The 22,295-nt window shown below is 38.1% G+C and overlaps 1 long non-coding RNA gene across 1 annotated transcript; it reads right to left on the bottom strand.

Annotated features, from left to right (window-relative positions):
• Positions 1 to 17,587: 17,587 nt before the first annotated feature.
• LOC138877085 (uncharacterized) lies at positions 17,588 to 20,091 on the bottom strand. The gene is made up of 2 exons (XR_011402402.1): positions 19,654 to 20,091; positions 17,588 to 18,161 (listed from the first exon to the last, which is right to left on the bottom strand). It is a non-coding gene; the product is annotated as an uncharacterized lncRNA (long non-coding RNA).
• Between the last annotated feature and the right edge of the window lie 2,204 nt (positions 20,092 to 22,295).

Genomic DNA, 22,295 nt, shown 5'->3' with positions numbered 1-22,295 from the left:
TGTTGCCCGAGGGGTGGATTTGTTGATACTGTGCCCGAGGGGCGAGCCTTTATGTGTTTACTTTTCATAATTGACTGGAAATCACCTGCTTAATTATTGAAAAAGGCTTTTCATGAAACTACGTTGAGTTAAAAGATTTTACCTATCTTTCACTGATTTACTGATTTAAAAATGGTTTTACTGCTTCATTATGGAATGCTTTGTGCCTTACGTGATTTCTTGCTTTCAGTCTTTATTTACATTTGTTACTCACTGAGTTGGAGTACTCACTTTACTCCCTGCACCCCTATGTGCAGAGTCAGGCATTGCTGATCCTGCCAGTGCGAGTTGAGAGCTCCCGGCGGACATTCGGAGTTCACGTGGTAGCAGTTTGACGTCCGCAGACCCGTGTTTCTCATTCTCATAATTTCTATCCCCTTTCAGACATTTGTACTAGTTTATAGATTTTTCAGACTTGTATTAGGTTTTATAGACGCTCATGACTAGTGACACCCCGGTATCGAGCTGTGTTGGGTTGTTCTTCCGCGTATTTATGACATTATCTGCTACTTTGGATTATTTTATCATGTTTCAACTATTTCTAAATGCTTAACTGTTAATAATTGGAAAAAGGGGAAGTGTCGGCTGGCCTTGTCTTCACGAGAGGCGTGTCATCACGACTGAGTCCGGGTTTGGGTCGTGACAGGTCAGCAGTTGGTCAGTTAAACTATGCGAAGGCGGGACACTGTGCACGATCACGTACCTTTGGAGAAGCTACTCACCGCGAACGCGGGTGTATGTAGGCGAACGCATAGTGTGTTTTTTGGGAAAAATCTGGGCAGAATTGGAATTTCACGTTTTGAACCCCAAACTATTTAATACACGACCTAGCTTATCTTTGGCATATCTTTTGGCTTATTTTCAGTTCTTAGCACCAGAGAGAAGAAGTTTTGGAGCTAGGGTTCTTGCACACACACTTTGGTCTTGAAGATTTGAAGCTTTTGGTTGAGAATTTCTTACCATTTTATGCTCATTTCTTCATTTCTTTGCTTTGTATGGAATATCTAAGTGTGTAGTATTTTTTCCAATACTTGAATCTTGTTTATGAGAATATTCATATTTAAAGTGTGGATTAAATATCTTGTTGTGCTTATGTATTAAATGATTTTTATTTATTATGAAGTGATTTATTGTTTCTTTAATTATTCTTGTTCTTTAATGTTTCCAAAGGGATTAGCTAACCCTAGGACTCGCCCATTAACTTTGAATTAATTTTGGGAAAGATTATTTGGGGTTGGGAAAGATTAATTAACAAGAACTTGAGGCCCTCATTTTATAGATTCTACCTAGGGATATGATTGAACTACTTGTAGCCATATTCAGGTGTGTTTAATCTCTTAATTGTTTTAGGGATAATTCAATAAGGAAGTCTTGTTAGTCTTTGGAAGAAGCTAATATAGAATTAATTACCCGAGGCTAATTAACATAAACTCGCTCATATTTGTAAAATCGTGAAATACATTGGATCGTTACTTGAGTGTAATTCCCAATGCATCCATACTTGTAGCCATTGATCATTTTACTTGTTTTCTAGGTTAGTTTACATTTTTGCAATTAGCTATAAATATTTTCTCAAAACAATTCTAAGTGTTTGGCATTGCATAACAAGCGATAATTCTCTTACATTCCTAATCGCCTACATATTGTTCTCTATGAGATTCGACCCCGACTCATAGTTGGGTAAATTATATTGTATGCGACCATGTCCATTTACTTTTTAGTAGTAGATTTGACGTCATCAGTGAATGTACTAAAACCGTCATTGCTGTAAATATTTATCAATGATCTAAGAGAACCCTTATGACCCAAGGGAACTGGACGTAGGTACCACACTAGTATTGAACCAGTATAAAAATTGTTGTGTCGTCTTTACCTTTCTGTTCATTTAGTTTATTTCCTCTGAAATCATTCGTTGTGCAAAGTCTAGTCGACTAAACTTACACTTAATCAACTAAGATTTTTAAATAGGTTACAATTCACCCCTCTTGTACTCACACACTCTTTTGCCCTACTACACTCACATTTATGAAACAAGAACTCTAATTGAGACAACACCCAAAGTTGTATTACTGCCAATTCCTAACAAAAGAAGTTCACTTATTTCCTAAATCTTTGGATGGATGCCCGTAAAATGATTATATCCGTTTCGTGATGAGAAAAACATACTTCATGTCTCAGGGAAGCAAATTGAACATCATCAACAGCGTAGAGCTATATCGTTCTGACATAACATCAAATTTGCATCGTCATATTAGAAATGACACTTCAAGTAGTAGAATGTTTCGCTCATCTTTACCAAGAGGAAAATGTCATGGTGATCATGGTATAATATAAGTTGTACAAGCACTTACATTAATTTGAGAGAATTCTAGCAAAATATTTTTAGTTCAGTGTTGCGGTCAAACACACACGCAAGTATACGCGATCGTCAAGTAATAAAGTGACTAAAAGTCAGATGTCGAACCCACGAGGACTTGTGATTAACTATTAACTAAATTAGACTATCCTATTTATCTAAACAAGAATTAAACCTAGAAATATTTTATTCTAAACTAATCAAAATAAAGTAAAATAAATGGTGAACTCTGAACAAAGGAAAAGCAGATTTTTATGATATCAATGAAATTAAAACGATCTAGTGTCATGGGCTATCTAACATTCCTATTGTATTCTTCAATTGAATTAACTAACTAATTTATCTAGTTTATTGGTTGACAAGGTTAATATTGCTCATAAGAATCTGTCGAGTTCTTACTTGCCTATTCAAGCTTACCTAATGCCCATATGTCTATGGAGTTAGAATCAACAAGAACGCATTTATAATTCATGTATATCAACCAAGCAAGGTAATTAGATATATGTCTATCCTAATCGCGAATCCATTCCCCGATGCTCGGATTCAAGAACTTGCTCTACTCAATTCTATTGTAATGACCCGGCCGGTCATTTTGAGAATTTAAGCTCTGTTTAGTGGCATAAGGTCTAGAACAGCTTCATAATATGGGTATCGACTTGCGTGCATGGTTGAATTCAGTTACCGGGGTATTCAGAGTCGAATTGGAAGAAGGATTCTAGTTTCAGAAGTTTAAGTGGTGAGAAATTGACCGGAATGTGACTTTTGAGTAAACGACTCCAGATTTGAGTTTTGGATGACGTCAGCAGCTTCGTATGGTGATTTTGGGCTTAGGCATGCGTCCAAATTTGGATTTGGAGGTCCGTAGAGTAATTTGAGGCAAATCGGCAAAAGTTGGAAAGGTTGAAGTTTGGAAAAATGGAGAAGTTTGACCCGTAGTTAACTTTTGTGCTATCGGGGTCGGAATGTGATTTCGAGAGTTAGAACAGCTCCGTCTTGTCATTTGGGACATATACGCAAAATTTGGCGTTATTCCGGGTTGATTTGATTGGTTTCGGCACGAGTTTTCAAAGTTGGAAGATTTGGAAGTTCATAGATCGATTCATGGCATGGTGTATATTTCCGGCATTGTTTGATATGATTTCTGACCTCAAGTGAGTTCGTTTTAGGTTATAGAACTTGTTCGTGTGTTTAGGCGGGGTTCCAGGGGCCTCGGGTGTGATTCGGACGAGGTTTGGATGTTTTTGCATAGTTTTAACAGGTTTGGTTCTGGTGTTTTCGCACCTGCGAACTTGGAGCGTCGGTGCGGCTCCGCTTCTGCATGATCCAGACCACTCCTGCGGTCATGGGGGCCTGGGAGCTAGCTCGCTTCTGCGAGTGTTGGAACGCAGGTGCGCAACTGCTTCTGCGGTTGGTGCAACGCATCTGCGAAAGATCTCTGCTTTTACGGTCATGTTATCGCTTCTGCGGTGCTGTTGATGCGGCTAATTGTCCGTAGGTGCGGACCTTATCCAGTAAGTGAAGTTTGCATATGCGGACTCTTTCTTGCAAATACGGTCCCGCAGAAGCGGGAGTCCTGGCAGAAACATTTAAATCGAGGGTTAGCCATTATCTTCATATTTTGGGTTTTGGACTTCGATTTTGAGAGCTTCTTTCGGGGTTTTTCAAAAAAATCAATTGGGTAAGTGTTCTTCACCTAGAATTTAATACATTCCATGATTTACCTTTGTTTCTATCATTTAAATTGTGTTTTTGGTTGAGGAAAATGGGGGGTTTTTGAAGAAAAATTCTAAAATGAAAAATCATGATTTGAGGGACCAAATGGTCTCGGAATTTGATAACTTTTTTATGGTTGAACTCATATGGGAATGGGTATTCGGATTTTGTAAAATTAATCGGGTTCCAAGGTGCGGACTCGGGGCTCGACTTTTGGACCGGTTTTTGGATTTTTTGTTAAAAGTTGAGATTTATGATCCGGAATAGTTTCTTATGTGTTTTACTTGTGCTTTAAAATTATTTTGGTCGGATTTGAGCCGTTCGGAGGTCTTTTCACCCGAGAAGTGTATTTTAGAGAACCGGACTATTGTCTTTAAGGTAAGTATCTTGCCTAACCTTGTGTGGGGGATATCCCCTTAGGATTTGAGTCTTCTATGTTGATTGTAGTCCGTGTACGCGAGGTGACGAGTGCGTGCTCGGACTTATTTGCGGAAAGTTGGTCTTTTAGGGTTCTTAGGTCTTTATATTCACTGTGTATGAATGTGTTCTTGACATTACTGAGTTTCTTATTTACTAGTTCCATCTCCGCATGCTTAATTGGAATTAATTGCTTCATGATTCACTCTTACTGCCTAATTGACTCCTACTTGATTTAATTGAAGGATTTCACATCTCCTATTGTTATGCTATCTCTTCATAGTTGCTTGTCTTATTGAGATTTATTATTATCCCTCCTGAAATTGTTTAGTCTTAAGTGAAGCTAAAATCATCTTTCCTTAATTGAATTGTTGAATATCCTCGAAATTGTCCAACCTTAAAAGGAGTTTAGATAACCAATATCTTTATTGACTTGCCTTTATTTGGGACTACTTGACTCGTGTTGATTTCCTTGTTCTTGACTCGTATGTTGTGGGGTCATTGCTACATGTTAGTATTCCCTTGTTGAATTATTCCCTTTATGCCAGTATTATTTTCTGTGGCTATTCATTGTGAACTGGTTCTATCATTTCCTTGTGATTTACAGTTCTTGAGTTGATATACTTGCCGCCTCTTGTATTTGTTGTCATTGTTGATGATGTACTTGTTATTATGAGGCATGAGGTTTCTGCCATGCAGTGGTTGTTATTATTGTGATGCACGAGGTTTCTGCCGTGCGATTGTTGTTATTGGGGTGCACAAGGTTTCTGTCGTGCTACTGTTACACACTGATTGTGGCACATGCGGCGTGACAAGGCGGGATGTATATATGTGGGTTGCGCATGTGGCGAGACAAGGTGGGAACATTATGATGTACGTGTGGCGAAAAAAGGCGGGCACTTATTATGTTATTATTTGCACATGTGGCGAGATAAGGTGAGCTATGTCGGGGATTGATTGTGATGATTTGTGATGGCCTAGGGGCATTCTTGCTGTTTGATATTGTGTTGTGGTACGCTTAACTGTATGAGTTTTATCTCAGGGAAGTTGTGAGAAAACATCTTGCGTGTTGTCCGTTCTTTTTCTTACGCTTATTAGCTGGTAGGAACTATGTTAGAGCACTTGCACAAGCATACATGTATTTGAACACTCCTATTGGATATGAAGTTCTCCTGATATTGCTGAGTATAGATGTACACCCTCGTTTACCTGTCATACATGTGAGAGTAGCTCTAGTTAGCAAGTGAGTTGTCAGCATGACCATGAGGTATGATGGGGGCACAGGATGCCAAGTATTATTGGTCATGTATTGGGACCCGTTAGCTGTAAGTTTGCCCGAGGTTCGGTACTTCGTGGAGTTTGTTGGCTAAGACCTGATGTGAATACTATCGCAGGTCCTGAGTTATTTCTTACCTTTACTGTATTTGTGATTTAGGATTTGGGTTTGTGTTTTTCGCTCGCTCTTCTATGTCATTATTATGGTATTTCCGTTGTTACTTGCTATTTTCTTCCCTTATTGTGATTGTTGTATTGTTATCCATATCGCGTAATCTTTACATATACATCATGTTCTGTTATTCCTATGCTTATATTTGTACAGTTTATTAGACCAGTAGGTGTCTTGACTGTTCCTCATTACTACTCCACCGAGGTTAGTCTTTATGCTTACTGGGCACCGCTGTTGTGTGCTCATGCTACTCTTCTGCACATTTTTGTTGTGCAGATCCTAGGTAGCGATTGTTAGTAGCTGTACGGGTCATTGCTGAGGAGACTCAAGGTAAACCTGTTGTTGCGTCTGCAGGCTTCGGAGTCACCTTCTTACTTGTATTCAACTGTTTTCGCTCTTTTCCAAACAGTTATGTGGAAGTTGTAGCTAACTCTGTAGAGCTTATGACTGGTACTACCAGGTTTTGGGAATATGTTCATTGTATAAAGGATTTATTCCAGAAGAATTTTAAGATGTTATTTATTATTGATGTTCTTCCGTAAATATTAGGCTTACCTAGTCCTTAAGACTAAGTGCCATCACGAAACCCAATGGGGGGAGGGGGAATTGAGTCGTGACAAGTTAGTATCAGAGCTCTAGGTTCATAGGTGTTACGAGTCATAAGCGAGTTTAGTAGAGTCTTGCGGATCGGTACGGAGACGTCTGTACTTATCTTCGAGAGGCTACAAAACTATTAGGACAATCTCACTTCTTTCATTCCCATCGTGCGAGCTTATTTATCTCAGTGTCTAAACTATTATCATTCCATTCTCTCACATATGATGAGGACAAGTGCTGCAGTTACTGATGACGCTGCTCCCGGAATAGGGGTCGTTGGAGGCAGAGACAGAGGACGACGAGGAGTACGTGCCATAGCTAGAGCACCTACCAGAACAGCTGTTGAGGAGCCGCCAGTAGCTTCAGTTGGGGAGCAGGTACAGGAGGCGCCTGCTATTATCCCCAGACTTCAGGAGACCTTAGCACAGTTCCTGAGCATGTTTGGTACATTGGCTCAGGCGAGGTTGATTCCGGTTGCACTAGCTACTTCACAAACCGGGGGGGGGGACTCAGACTCCCGCCGCCCACACTCCAAAGCAGCAAGTTCATGTTGGTCAGGTTCCAGAATCATGGCATCACAGCCTGTATTTCTAGTTCAGCCCGTAGTCAGGGCAGCAGCATCTGAAGAAGAGCAGCTTAGGCTTGAGAGGTACAAGAAGTACGACCCTCCTACATTCAGTGGCTTGGCTTCAGAGAGTGCATAGGGTTTTTTGGAGGAGTGCCATCACATTCTCCGCACTATGGGTATTGTTAAGTTAAGTGGGGTTGCTTTTACTACGTTCCAGCTTAGGGGAGCGGCTTATCAGTGGAGGCGGGCATATGAGTTGGATAGCCCAATCGAGTCAGTTTCACTTACATGGGTTCAATTTTCAGAGATGTTCCTGACAGAGTTCGTACCTCAGTCCCTTCAGGATGCATGGCGCTACGGAGTTTGAACAGCTACGCCAAGGCACTATGTCAGTATCAGAGTACGCCGTTAGGTTCAGTGATTTCTCCAGACATGCACCAACTTCGATTTCTACTATTCGGGAGAGGGTCCGCCGGTTTATTGAGGGACTCCATCCCAGCATCAGGACTAGCATGGCCTAGGAGTTGGAGATAGATATTTCGTATCAATAGACCGTGAGTATTGCTAGAAGGGTGGAGGGCATGTTGACGAGAGAGAGAAAGAGAGAGAGAGGAAGGAGGGGTCAGGCGAGGTCAGGAGAGAGAGGACAGGCGGGGCCATGAGGGAGAGGGCAGACGAGATCAGGAGAGAGAGTTTGAGGAGGCGAGGAGGCCCCGTAGACCGAGGAGATCTGTTGATCCTTATTTTGGAGGCAGGGTGCATCATGGTAGAGGTTTTGTGGGTCAGCCAGTTCAATTCACGCTTCAGGCTTCGCACAGTGATTCAGGTGTTCATGGGTCTCGGAGTACTTGTACTGCACAGTTCCCATAGCCATGTCAACGGCGAGGTTGCTTCGAGTATGGAGATATTGTCCATATGGTGAGAGATTGTCCCATACTCCAGGCCGATGTGTCACAATGAGGTATTCAGGCGAGTAGAGGGCACCCAAGAGGGGGAGGCCCAGCCCGTTGATGTGTCTCACATAGTAGGCTTGAGGCCGTTGCGCCAGACAATGTCATTTCAGGTAAGATTTTGATTTGTTATAAAGGAGAGCCATCCGTAGTTCATTATTGTTCTGCTTATCGGGGTGAGTTCCCCTATCTGTTTCTCCACTCATGGATGTGTTTCATGATTTGCACTCTGTTTATGTGATTACCTTGTTGGGAGGTTCTATGAGTGATAGTCGTGTCTATCGTCTGTTTATAGCCCTCGTTGAGAGTTATGAGACTAGTAGAAAATTCATGTTTTCCTTTTTGGTAGGCTTGATGTGATTTATGAGTAATTTTGGCTACGAGCTATGATTTTTATTCTCCATCGGTGTGGGAGCTAGTACGTGTTGTAGTTTTGTTGACAGAATTGATTTAGTGAGAGGCTCCAATTGGTTTGATGTATATCCTACTTGGGATTTGGAGTTGAGGGCGGAACCCTCGTGATTTCATGTGACTTGAGGCATTGAACCGGGTCGTGTACCGCGGTAGAAGTTATACCAGTATGAGATCCTAGTGATTCTTTTATATGCTTTAATTCTTTCTTGTTATATTGTTTTATAGATTAGTATTGATAGAAAAATTTGTTCTATCGGGCTTGTTTGATAGTTCTTATATGTGTTTCTCTTTACATATTCAGTCACTTTCGTTCTGTGTTTCTTAAATTATAGCATATGCGGGGTGTGTGTACACTGGTGTTAGTTGTGGCTTGTTGATTCGGGTGTTAGTTATGAGGTTTTCATAGCTCTTGTATCATCGTCAGTGTTGTGGAGGTTTGAAACGGGTTTCTATTGAACATGAGACTTATGGCCGGTGCTAGATTTGATTTCGGGCGGATTTTGTGATTAGAAATATTATTGTGGGCCTATGTGTGATGTGTCATTTGTGTGGTTGTACTCTATATGGGCGTTGGTATGAATTGATGTAACTGGTTTAGACTAAAACCGGGTATGGATTTGGAATCGGGTCTTTTGGTAATGGATGGAAGGTGAGAATTCTGGCTCTAAGGCTTATTGGTACTATTTGAAAGGCTAAACTTCAGTTGAGATGGTGTCGTCAGGATTATGTGTATTGGGGTGACGTGGGATCACCCGCGAGTGTATGTTGGAAGTGTGCATTCAGCAGCTTGAGGACTTCGCGACGAATCTTGGCACGTTCGAGGACAAAAGATGGTTTTCAGAGGGGGGAGATGTAACGACCCGGCCGGTCATTTTGAGAATTTAAGCTCTGTTCAGTAGCGTAAGGTCTGGAACAGCTTCATAATATGGGTATCGACTTGCGTGCATGGTTGAATTTAGTTACCGGGGGATTCAGAGTCGAATTGGAAGTAGGATTCTAGTTTCGGAAGCTTAAGCAGTGAGAATTTGACCGAATGTGACTTTTGAGTAAACAGCTCCGGATTTGAGTTTCGGATGATGTGAGCAGCTTCATATGGTGATTTTGGGCTTAGGTACGCGTCCGGATTTGGATTTGGAGGTCCGTAGAGTAATTTGAGGCAAATCGGCGAAAGTTGGAAAGGTTGAAGTTTGGAAAAATAGAAACGTTTGAACCATAGTTGACTTTTGTGCTATCAGGGTCGGAATGTGATTCCGAGGGTTGGAAGAGCTCCATCTTGTCATTTGGGACTTATACGCAAAATTTGGCGTCATTTCGGGTTGATTTGATTGGTTTCGGCACGAGTTTTCAAAGTTGGAAGATTTGGAAGTTGATAGATCGATTCATGGCACGATGTGTTTTTTTGGCATTGTTTGATATGATTTGAGACCTCGAGCGAGTCCGTTTTAGGTTATAGAACTTGTTCGTGTGTTTAGACAGGGTCTCGGGGGCCTCGGGTGTGATTCGGACGAGGTTCAGATGCTTTTGCATAGTTTTAACAGGTCTGGTTCTGGTGTTTTCGCACCTCTGACCTTGGAGCGCAGGTGTGGATCCTCTTCTGTGTGAGCCAGACCGCTCCTGCGGTCATGGAGGTCTGGGAGCAAGCTCGCTTCTGCGAGTGCTGGAACGTAGGTGCGCAACCGCTTCTGCGGTTGGTGCACTGCATCTACGAAGGATCTCTGCTTCTGCGATCCTATTATCGCTTCTGCGGCGCCGCTGATGCAGAAAATTGTCCGCAGGTGCGGACCTTGGCCGGTAAGTGAAGTTTGCAGATGCGGATTCTTTCTCGTAAATGTGGTTCCGCAGATGCGGGAGTCCTGGCAGAAACATTTAAATCGAGGGTTGGTCATTGTCTTCATATTTTGGGTTTTGGACTTCAATTTTGAGAGCTTCTTTCGGGGATTTTCAAACAAATCGATTGGGTAAGTGTTCTTCACCTAGAATTTAATATACTCCATGATTTTAACTTTGTTTCTATCATTTAAATTGTGTTTTGGGTTGAGGAAAACGAGGGGTTTTGAAGAAAATTTCTAAAATGAAAAATCATGATTTGAGGGACCAAATGGTGTCGGAATTTGATAATTTTTATATGGTTGAACTCATACAGGAATGGGTATTCGGATTTTCTAAAATTTGTCGAGTTCCGAGATGCGGGCCTTGGGGTCAACTTTTGGACCGATTTTTGGATTTTTTGTTAAAAGTTGAGATTTTATGATCCGAAATAGTTTCTTATGTGTTTTACTTGTGCTTTGAAGTTATTTTGGTTGGATTTGAGCCGTCCGGAGGTCTTTTCATCTGAGAAGTGCATTTTAGAGTACCGATTTGTCATCTTTGAGGTAAGTATCTTGCCTAACCTTGTGTGGGAGATTTCTCCTTAGGATTTGAGTCTTCTATGTTGATTGTAGTCCGTGTACGTGAGGTAACGAGTGCGTGCTCGGGCTTATTTGCGGAAAGTTGGTCTTTTAGGGTTCTTAGGTCTTTATATTCAATGTGTATGAATGTGTTCTTGACATGACTGAGTTTCCTATTTTCTACTTCCATCTCCACATGCTTAATTGGAATTAATTGCTTCATGATTCACTCTTACTGCCTAATTGACTCCTATTTGATTTAATTGAAGGATTTCGCATCTCCTATTGTCATGCTATCTCTTCATAGTTGCTTGTCTTATTGAGAATTATTATTGTCCCTCCTGAAATTGTTTAGTCTTAGGTGAAGCTAAAATCGTCTTTCCTTAATTAAATTGTCGAATATCCTCGAAATTGTCCAACCTTAAAAGGAGTTTAGATAACCAATATCTTTGTTGACTTGCCTTTATTTGGGACTATTTGACTTGTGTTGCTTTCCTTGTTCTTGACTCGTATGTTGTGGGGTCGTTGCTACTTGTTAGTCTTCCCTTGTTGAATTATTCCCTTTATGCCAGTATTATTTTCTGTGGCTATTCCTTGTGAACTAGTTCTATCGTTTCCTTGTGATTTACAGTTCTTGAGTTGATGTACTTGATGCCTCTTGTATTTGTTGTCATTGCTGATGTTGTACCTGTTATTGTGAGGCACGAAGTTTCTGCCGTGTGGTGGTTGTTGTTATTATGATGCACGAGGTTTCTGCCGTGCGGTTTGTTGTTATTGGGGTGCACGAGGTTTCTTTCGTGCTACTGTTACACATTGATATTGGCACATGTGGCGTGACAAGGCGGGATGTATATATGTGGGTTGCGAATGTGCGAGACAAGGTGGGAACATTATGATGCACGTGTGGCGAAATAAGGCGGGCACTTATTATGTTATTATTTGCACACGTGGTGAGACAAGGTGGGCTATGTAGGGGATTGATTGTGATGATTTGTGATGGCTTGGGGGTATTTTTGTTGTTTGATATTGTGTTGTGGTACGCTTACCTGTATGAGTTTTATCTTGGGGAAGTTTTGAGAAAACATCTTGCGTGATGTCCATTCTTTTCCTTATGCTTATTAGTTGGTAGGAACTATGTTAGAGCACTTGCACAAACATACACGTAGTTGAACACTCCTATTGGATATGAAGTTCTCCTAATATTGCTGAGTATAGATTTACACCCTCATTTACTTGTCATACATGTGAGAGTGGTTATAGTTACCAAGTGAGTTGTCAGCATGACCGTGAGGTGTGATAGGGGAACAGGATGCTAAGTGTTAGGGTTCATGTATTGGGACCTGTTAGCTGTAAGTTTGTCCGAGGTTCGGTACTTTGTGGAGTTTGTTGGCTAAGACCTGATGCGAATACTATCGTAGGTCCTAAGTTATTGCTTACCTTTACTGTATTTGTGATTTAGGATTTGGGTTTGTGTTTTTCGCTCGCTCTTCTATGTCATTATTATGGTATTTTCGTTGTTACTTGTTGTTTTCTTCTCTTATTGTGATTGTTGTATTGTTAGCCATATCGGGTAGTCTTTACATATACATCATGTTCTGTTGTTCCTATGCTTATATTTGTATTGTTTATTAGACCGGTAGGTGTCTTGACTGTTCCTCGTCACTACTCCACCGAGGTTAGTCTTGATACTTGCTGGGCACCGCCGTGGTGTGGTTATGCTACTCTTCTGCATATTTTTGTTATGCAGATCCTAGGTAGGGATCATTAGTAGCTATGCGGGTCATTGCTGAGGAGACTTAAGGTAAACCTGTTGCTATGTCCGTAGGCTTCGAAGTCACCTTTTTACTTGTATTCAACTGTTTTCGCTCTTTTCCAAACAGTTATGTGGAAGTGGTAGCTAACTCTGTAGTGCTTATGACTTGTACTACCGGGTTTTGGGAATATGTTCATTGTGTAGAGGATTCATTCTAGAAGAATTTTAAGATGTTATTTATTATTGTTATTTTTCCGTAAATATTAGGCTTACCTAGTCCTTAAGACTAGGTGCCGTCACGAAACCCAACAGAGGGAAAATTAGGTAGTGACATCTATATGCAATTGAGAATTCCTCCTTTTCGAGTTCAACACTAGATTCATAGATAGTATTTAATTGGTGATCAAGCAATTAAATAATTAAGCATAGAATTAAATAAATAAACCAATATGATAAACTAAGACGTCAACATCAATATTCGAATAACAATAGTCATGAAAGAACCACAATCTAGAACGTAAAGTTTAGCTCCACATAGACATGGTAGCCAAACAATAATTCATACAAAGAAACATAAAAATTACTAAATTTGGTGGAAGAAAAGATGAAACCCCGCCTCCACGGCGGCTCTGTGCTCTCCCTTGGTCAAAAGTTCCTCTCAAAAACGTTCTTCCTCTCCAAAATAGGTTTAAGACCCTTTATATACGAGTTGGGACCGTGTAGGTCCGAAATAACTAAGTCCCGGGCAAAATAGGACAAGTCCCCGCTTCGAGCGTCCAGACCAGCGCCTAGCGCTGGCCCTGGCGCAGAAAGCAGTGACAGTTTTGCAATTCCTTCTTGCTGCGTTTTTTATTTGCATTCTTATACCTTATTCTTTTGTCTTCCACTTGGGGGATAAAACCTAAAGTGTGTCCCCTCCCCCCCTCTTTTTTATTATTTTATTTTCCTTTTTTTCTTCCGCGTTTTATTTAATTTTGCTCCAAATTTCTTTATCTTCACACCGGTTTATTCCACACAGTTAAAATAATATTAAGCATAAAGTTATATAATTAATACTCAAAGGACGATTCAAAGTACTATAATACGAGGTAATAATGGGTAAATATATGTATTTTTTTAGCCGAACATCACCACCCCACACTTAAACGTTGCTCGTCCTCGAGTCAACCAATAATTCACGCTATTCTTGAGCATTTTAGATTTACACATTTGAAGCACACTACACCAATGACCATGGTTGATAGCAAAAATAAAACCTTAGCATATGCAATCACATACACTTCCATTTTTCTTATGCCAAACTTCAAAAATATTCAAACAAAGACAACATGCTCATAACAATCCTAGCTCAAAAAACGATTCAATGTCACAATGCACTCATGGCTTGAACACTCAATATCGTAGAGAAGTCTAATAATGTTACCTATCCCTCGTGAAACCATGTACTTTCACAACAAGAACAAAAGAGTAAGGTAATTCCACACACTTAAATCAAATGCTCAAATATATTTTAAGGACTCATATATATCAAAAAAATCACTCACCCTCACAAAAAAAGTCACATGCATGCAATCAGTACCATAGGCTTGCCCGTAATGTAAATCACTACTAATATAGGCTCGCTCGATCTAAAACCAATTAGGACTTTTCATGGTTGTAATGTGGGCTAAGGGACGGGTATGATATATTTTAGGAATAGTGACTTACCCTCCTAAGCACTTTAACACATTACACAATCAACTTTAAGCGCAAATTCTTCAATCCCAACTTCAATTTCACAAACAATATTATCCCCAAAAATATTCCCTTTTTATTTAAGCACTATCGTCATTTACACTCCACTAGCAAAAACAAGATATTAATTCATCTGCATTTTTTTCTTCTTATATTTTCTTTTTCAATTTTCGGTAGTGGTGTATTTCGTTACAAAACAAGTGCACCTTTCTTCCTTTCATTGGTTTCACTCAAAAGTCATCCCACACTTAGTCCCTTCTTATTTCTTTGAGCGCTCATTTCACAATTAAAGTGCTTTAAGAGGTAAAAGGATCAAAAATATCAATTAAGCTCAAAAAGAGTATAGGCTCGTAATGTGGGTGTCAAATAAATGTTTATAGTTTCAAAAGAGTTAATTAGGGATATATTTTATCTGTGAAAATCAATAAAGCTCAAAAAAATAAGTCAAAGAAAGCCTAAAATCATTTTTCAAACCGAGCATCACCTAAAATTTTGCTTCAACTCACATACCGGACAAGTTCTAGACACAAGTACAATACATGGACTATACAAAAACCTCACCACATGGCACACGACTCACTAAGGACGGTCACATTCCGACTCTCAACTAATGCATGTATTCACAAAGCCACGAGATATTAAGCATTAAGAACAAAGTGAACATAAGTCAAGTGAATGAGACATAGGCGTCAATAACATGATATCTAATATGTACAAGCATCATAGACAATTTCAAGATATAGGAAAGATACTACACATGCCAAAGCCTAAATATGCTACTATCAAACAAGTCAAGGGCGCCTAGGTTTATTCGTCCTCCTTTTATTCCCTAAATTCCTAATCTACTCTAAAAGGAAAAAATATCACCGGTTCAAACTACATCACACGGAAAAGAACCGAGGCACAAAGAAAAATCACAGGGGATTATTACTACCTAAAGAAAGCTAAAAGACATATTTTGTGTTTTTCTATTTTTAATTTTTTTTTTTATGTTTTTGGTTTGATTTTAATCCCACAAGAAAACTGTCTAGGAGATCCATTGTCGGGAAAAGTAAAAAAAAAAAAATTCTTTTTTTCCGATTTTTCGGATTTTTCACATTTAAAAAAGAATAAAAAATTAAGCTACTAGAACTACTACTAAATTACTACACAACTACAAAAACAAAAATAAGAAGCTAAAATTAAAAAAAAAATTAATATTTTTACTAACATACTACTAATAATTATCTAAAAGAATTCTCACACCCCACACTTAAAAGAATGCAATGTTCCCGATGCACAAATAAAACAAAAATAACAAGGGTAAACAAGAAACTCTCTGAAAGGCCAAAGGCCGAAGCAATAGCAGCTTACGGGATAATCAGACTTCTCCTAAGGATGGTCCTTTGTGCGGATACCTCACACTAGTTCCTATTGACTAGGTCACTTTTGCACACTTCCAATGGATTTCTTCCTATGCTCATAATCCTACAAAATAAAACAACACTACAAAAATAATAGAAAAATAAGAAAGAAAAAAAACAAAATTAAAAGAAAGCAGTAAAGATGGGTTGCCTCCCAACAAGCGCCTGATTTAATGTCGCGGCATGACGTGAAACACTTTTTCCTCCACCTTGAACTTATGAATTGTACCCCTCACGGGGGTTCCAGTTTTCTGCTATGCTCTTTTGGTGGGGCTACAAAGATAACCAAACCAAGTAATAAATTTTTCACTCTGTACTTCTCGGTCTTTAGATAAGGAATGTAATTTTTGCTTTTTGGCACAACAAATTCAAGAGTATAGGCACTCTCATACTCACCCTTTGACTCCCTCAGAGGCTCAAATGGCTTGATTACTATCTTACTGTCTAAACACAATGTGAAAAAATAATTGGAATGGGGTCTAATGCGTCCTAACTCATGCATTGTACTACTATTTACATTCTCATATATACACACACTCAAGTCTTCCAAAGTAATGTTATCTACTCCCTGATATGACTCTAGAGTATTCTTCTCAATATTGGCATCCTCAAGAAAAACATGATCTAACGATTGGTATTCTCGTTTTAGCTCCTTAATTTAGTCTAGAAGATTTTTTTCAGCTTCACACAACTCATTATTAAATTGTTGGGCGTTATACGCATCAACCTTTGCACTCAAATCTGCATCCAATTTATGAATAGCCAAGCCAAAATTATTAATTTTATGTGCAAGCTCATCTCTCTCCTTAGACCAATCACACACCGACGTTGTTAAAAGACAACGCAGTTCCGTTTATTCGCTCAATCGAGAATATTCGTCCCAATATCAACCTTTACTCTCATATTCAAATTCAGACCTCCCAGAGTTCAGGGCATGACAAGCCCAAAAAGACGGGCCATAAAAGTCTTCCATCAACCAAGCGTCTTCATCAATAACCTTACCTCCGGATACTTCATCCCCAGATGTCATGTTGAGAGAACTAGAAACACACTAGAGAAACGTTAAATAGTTATAAGATAAAATATTTACAAAAAGAAGAAAAAAAACTTGTAAAAATAAAAGTAAAAGTTTAATATAGAAAAATAGTTAATTTCTAAATCCCGACAACGACGCCAAAAACTTGTTGCGGCCAAACACACACGCAAGTATACGCGATCGTCAAGTAATAAAGTTATTAAAAGTCAGATGTCGAACTCACGAGGACTTGTGATTAACTATTAACTAAATTAAACTATCCTAATTATCTAAACAAGAATTAAACCTAGAAATATTCGGTTCTAAACTAATCAAAATAAAGGAAAATAAATGGTGAACTCTGAACAAGGAAAAAGAAGATTTTTATGATATTAATGTAATGAAAACGATTTAGGGTCATGAGCTATCTAACACTCCTATTGTATTTTTCAATTGAATTGACTAACTAATTTATCTAGTTTATTGGTTGACAAGGTTAATATTGCTCATAAGAATCTGTCGAGTTCTTATTTGCCTATTCAAGCTAACCTAACACCTATATGTCTATGAAGTTAGAATCAACAAGAACGCATTTATAATTCCTGTATATCAACCAAGCAAGGCAATTAGATATATATCTATCCTAATCGCGAATCCATTCCCCGATGCCCGGATTCAAGAACTTGCTCTACTCAATTCTATATGCAATCTAGAATTCCCACTTTTGAGTTCAACTCTTGATTCGTAGATAGTATTCAATTGATGATCAAGCAATTAAATAATTAAGCGCGAGATTGAATAAATAAACCAATATGATAAACTAAGAAGTCAAAATCAATATTCGAATAACAATAGTCATGAGAGAACCACAACCCTAGAACGTGAAGTTTAACTCCACATAGACATGGTAGCCAAATAATAATTTATACAAAGAAACATAAAAATTATTAAATTTGGTGGAAGAAAAGATGAAATCCGACCTCCACGGCGGCTCTGTGCTCTTCCTTGGTCAAAAGTTCCTCTCAAAAACGTTCTTCCTCTCCAAAATAGGTTTAGGACCCCTTTTATACGAGTTGAGACCGTGCAGGACCGAAATAACTAAGTCCCGAACGAAATAGGACAAGTCCCCGCTTCGAGCATCTAGACCAGCGTTGGCGCTGGCTCAGAAAGCAGTGACGATTTTGCAATTCCTTCTTGCTGCGTTTGTGATTTGCATTCTTATACCTTATTCTTTTGTCTTCCACTTGGGGGACAAAACCTAAAGGGTGTCCCTCCCCCCTCCCTTTTATTATTTTATTTTCCTTCCTTTTTCTTTACCGTTTTATTTAATTTTGCTCCAAATCTCTTTATTTTCAAAGCCCTTTATTCCTACACAGTTAATAATATTCAAAAGACGATTCAAAGTATTAGAATATAAGGTAACAATGGGTAAATATATGTAGTTTTTAGCCGAACATCATTCAGTCAAATATTGCTTTGTGATTTGTCCTGATATATTGGAAGAAAACCTGGAAGTAGTGAAATCAAGTGCAATAATGGGATGCTAATACAGGCATGAAGTAAAGCAAGGAAGTGAACGTTATCGTGGGAACAAACTGCTTTTAAACTTCTAAATAGATAAAACATTCTATTGTGTGTACCGTGTAAATTAAGTCAGTGTATCTATTATCAACTAGAGGCAATTACTTCATAAATAGCCAAATGAAAGTTAGTTACTGCATAACATGTCCAGGTTTAACACAACTGAAAAACAAAATATGAATAGCAATAGCAGTTTAAATGAAGTAGAATGAAATGGTTAAGAGCCATATCGGCTCCCCAGAAGATTTTATCTTCTGTATTTTTGCTGCCTAGACGATGTAAAAGTTGTAAAAGATGAGGGTGTGCAATCTTGGCGAGGTAGCGGCGTCGAGTCCCGCATTGGAACTCCTTGCGGCTCCGATGTTTATGAAATGCAAAGAAATAGAAAGAAAGGATATTAGAGGGGGTCGGAATCAAATATATAGAATAAACTTAACAAGAAAATAAACCTAAAGCATGGTATTTAAGCTCATGGATGATTACTGCCATACTTTATAATGTAAAGTAAGTTAGATCTAACAAGTAATCAGCAATGATGAACAAACAGAGCATGTAAATGAATATATGTTAAAGGCATTCTAGCATTTCTCATTTAACCACAGTAGTATGTGTTGGTAACCAATTTAATTTGTTTTTAAAAGATGTTTAATATCTACAGGTAAGGTATCTAGTTATTAAACTAAAAGCTTAAGTCCTAAGTTGAGGTGATGATTGTGAAAGTGTTCAATTCACTAATTAAATACGAAGACATCATTTTATCCCAACAAATTTCAAAACCAGACTTAAGTGTTATACAAAAGGCAGCTGCTAAGAGTTTCTAGAGTGAAATCCTAATGAACATGACGTCTATCACCTCAATGGAACTGAGTTTCCACTCAAATACATATTCATAATAAAGGTAGGAATCAACTCTCCTTATTATCACGATTATTAGACATTTTAAAGTAAAATAAAAGATCTCCAAAGTTACAAAATTACAAATCACCATCTCTAATAGGGCAAGTCTTATAAACATTCAAGTACATATTTTGGTCAAACTAACAGAATTTCTCCAAGATACTATGACTTTTAAAACAGATTTTTAGCTTGGCGGTTAAGCACGAAACTTAAGCATGCTTATCTATTCACAAACTAAAACAGACAGCGAGATAAAGTAGAAAATATTTCCCATAAACAAACATGGAGCATGTATTAAACACTGAAAATAGTTCGTATAAGGAGGGCAAGCAATAGCTTTTCAACAGGAAGTAAAGAAGCTGGAAAAAGACTAAGATCAGACCTTTTTGTGGGCAGTGAACGGGAGCTTGAGCAACTTCAGATCTACTAACGAGATCGAATCTAAAACTAGTTTGAGCGAACTGAATCGAGAGACCCCAGAGAGCTAACTTTTCAAAATATTTTTTTTATGAAAATAATAGAGATTTCGATTGTAGTAAAGTTGTCTATCACACCCTGATTCCCCAAAATGATTCAGTTGAAGGTTTTAGGAGTATTTATAGGAGAAGACTAGGATTTGGAAGCGGGAATTGAAAGATCCATTTAAAATTCAAAATGCTCGTTCAAGATCTGTCCAAAAATGTGTCAGAAAGAAGATCAACAAAATCATCCTCTTCCTTCAGAGATACAACGATTTGGTCAACTTCGATGCCAAAGTTTTCGGCTTTTCATTTAATATGCAAGAGAGAGAATGAGGACTCTGCTGAAAAATGGTGAAACCATTCTCATTTCGTAGTGAAAGCAAGTTGAAATTTTGTCCAAGAGAGGAAAGGGGTGGGGTCGGCTGCATAGAGGGAAGAGGAACTAAGGTTAGGCTTAGTGGAGCTCTATATTACTAAATATGTTCATATTTTGCATATTAGCCGTCATGCTAATAGTATTTCTACAAAATATAGACAATTCATTAAATAAGGAATCATTGTAGCTGTAGGCTTCCTTATTTAAGCGCGTTAATATTGGGGAATTAAATATTCTTCTAGATATTTTACAACGCAAATCACGCATTAATAATTATCGACTGTTTCGATTCAAAATTTAGCGACTCTGTTTTTGCGATACCTTGTGTTTCAACATTTTTTCTGATTTCATAAATCAAAAACGACTAAATCTTCTACAATTCTTCTGCAACAAACGCAATTATATCCAAAATCTCAATTATGCTATAACTGAATGGGAATTGGGATAGCTATGGGAGATTTAGAGAATTTCGGGTCGATGGCATTGTAGTCAATGAGGATGCGAGATATAGTCTATTGATTTCTACAATAATACAGCAATTAATGATCGATACATCCGAAAAAACTACAGAAATCAAATACATTGTCAACGAGCATTTTCCTCCAATGGAAATTAGGAACAATATGTGTGTTTGTGTATACATCGAGACAAAAAAAAGAAAACAAAAACTTAGGATCATATCCGCTATGTATAACTGTTCGCGATTTCAATATGGAATTGAGTATCACTAATGAGAACACAGTTGCAGGTTTGTGGCGTTACATTTTCTATCAAATTCTGGTTGTCTATCAATGTCATACACTTTATCTACAAATAAACTACATGTCAGAATAAATATACATATCATTATGGATATTCACAATATCTACAAAATTTCTACATTTATTCTACAATAAAACTACATATCATTTGATAAATTAATATAAAATACAGAATTTCAATATTTTTACAAATTATTTACAAGATTTCTACAAACTGTTCATAATAGTATTTATATTTATTTTCATGCAGGTTCGTCTGGAACACTAAAGTTACTTGATATGCCAGCATCTCCCGTTATCGAGGAATATGAAAGTATAAATAATAGATAGTACACCAAGTTTTATTGAAGTAAGACAAGTATACCAAGACAAGCAAACAATTGCAACTGCGATGAAGCACTTTTCTGTCATGCACAAGTTCCAATTCAGGGTTAAAAGATCTAGTGCTAGAAGATATGAACATATGAATGGTCAAAGATCATTATTTTTTTAATTTTGTAGTTTATTTGTAATTTTTTACTTCTTGTGACAATGTTTATCAGTATTGTAGATGAATTGTAGTTATGTTGTATATAAATTGTATAATGTGATCATTTAAGCTAAAACAGTCTTTTTTTTTTTTAAATCTACATTTTAAACCAGTGTTTAAATTATATTTATTTTGTAGCTACTAGCTGTTATGTGTTGGTGAAAAGTATACATGGCACTTCAAGGCAACTAGCATAAATGATTCTGCAATGTTCAAGGTCAGAAATTTCAACAGCCAGCACACATGCTCTTTAATGGACAACACATTCATACAATGCAAACCTACTACCATGGTAGTTGGTAGCACGGTTATTCCAAAATATTCTGATCCTAAGATAATTTACACACCAAAAGACATACAAACCGACATGTTGTCTAAACACGGCGTGAATCTAACCTACATGCAAGCTTGGAGAGCAAAGGAAAAGGCTTTACAGTTTTTGAGAGGTCATCCTGCAAACTCATACATCAAATTACCAAGTTATTTTTATATTCTTGAGAAGACTTATCCAGGATCTGTAGTTAAATTGAAGAAGACCGCAGATGAATGCTTCTTATATGCATTTGTTGCGATTTGTACGTCAATCAGTGGTTGGGAACATTGTAGGCCAGTAGTAGTAGTTGATGGGACCTTTTTAAAGTCAGTATACAGGGGAATAATGCTAACAGCTAGTACACTGGATGCAGCAGGTAATAATATAGATATTTTGTAGATATATTGTAGATTTTTGTACATTGTTTATATTATGTAGATAAGTTGTAGCTATTTTGTAGATATATTGTAGTTTGTATGTATATGTCTCTCTTTGTATTTTCAAGACTGCAAGTTAATTATTTTCTGACACACAATGTATGTACAATATTACCATTGGCATATGTTGTTGATTCAGAAAATGAC

Source organism: Nicotiana sylvestris, chromosome 9 (genome assembly GCF_000393655.2).
Source record: "Nicotiana sylvestris chromosome 9, ASM39365v2, whole genome shotgun sequence".
NCBI classification, from domain to species: Eukaryota; Viridiplantae; Streptophyta; class Magnoliopsida; order Solanales; family Solanaceae; genus Nicotiana; species Nicotiana sylvestris.
The sequence above is the reverse complement of the archived record's forward strand: the minus strand, read 5'-3'. Positions and strand labels throughout refer to the sequence as shown.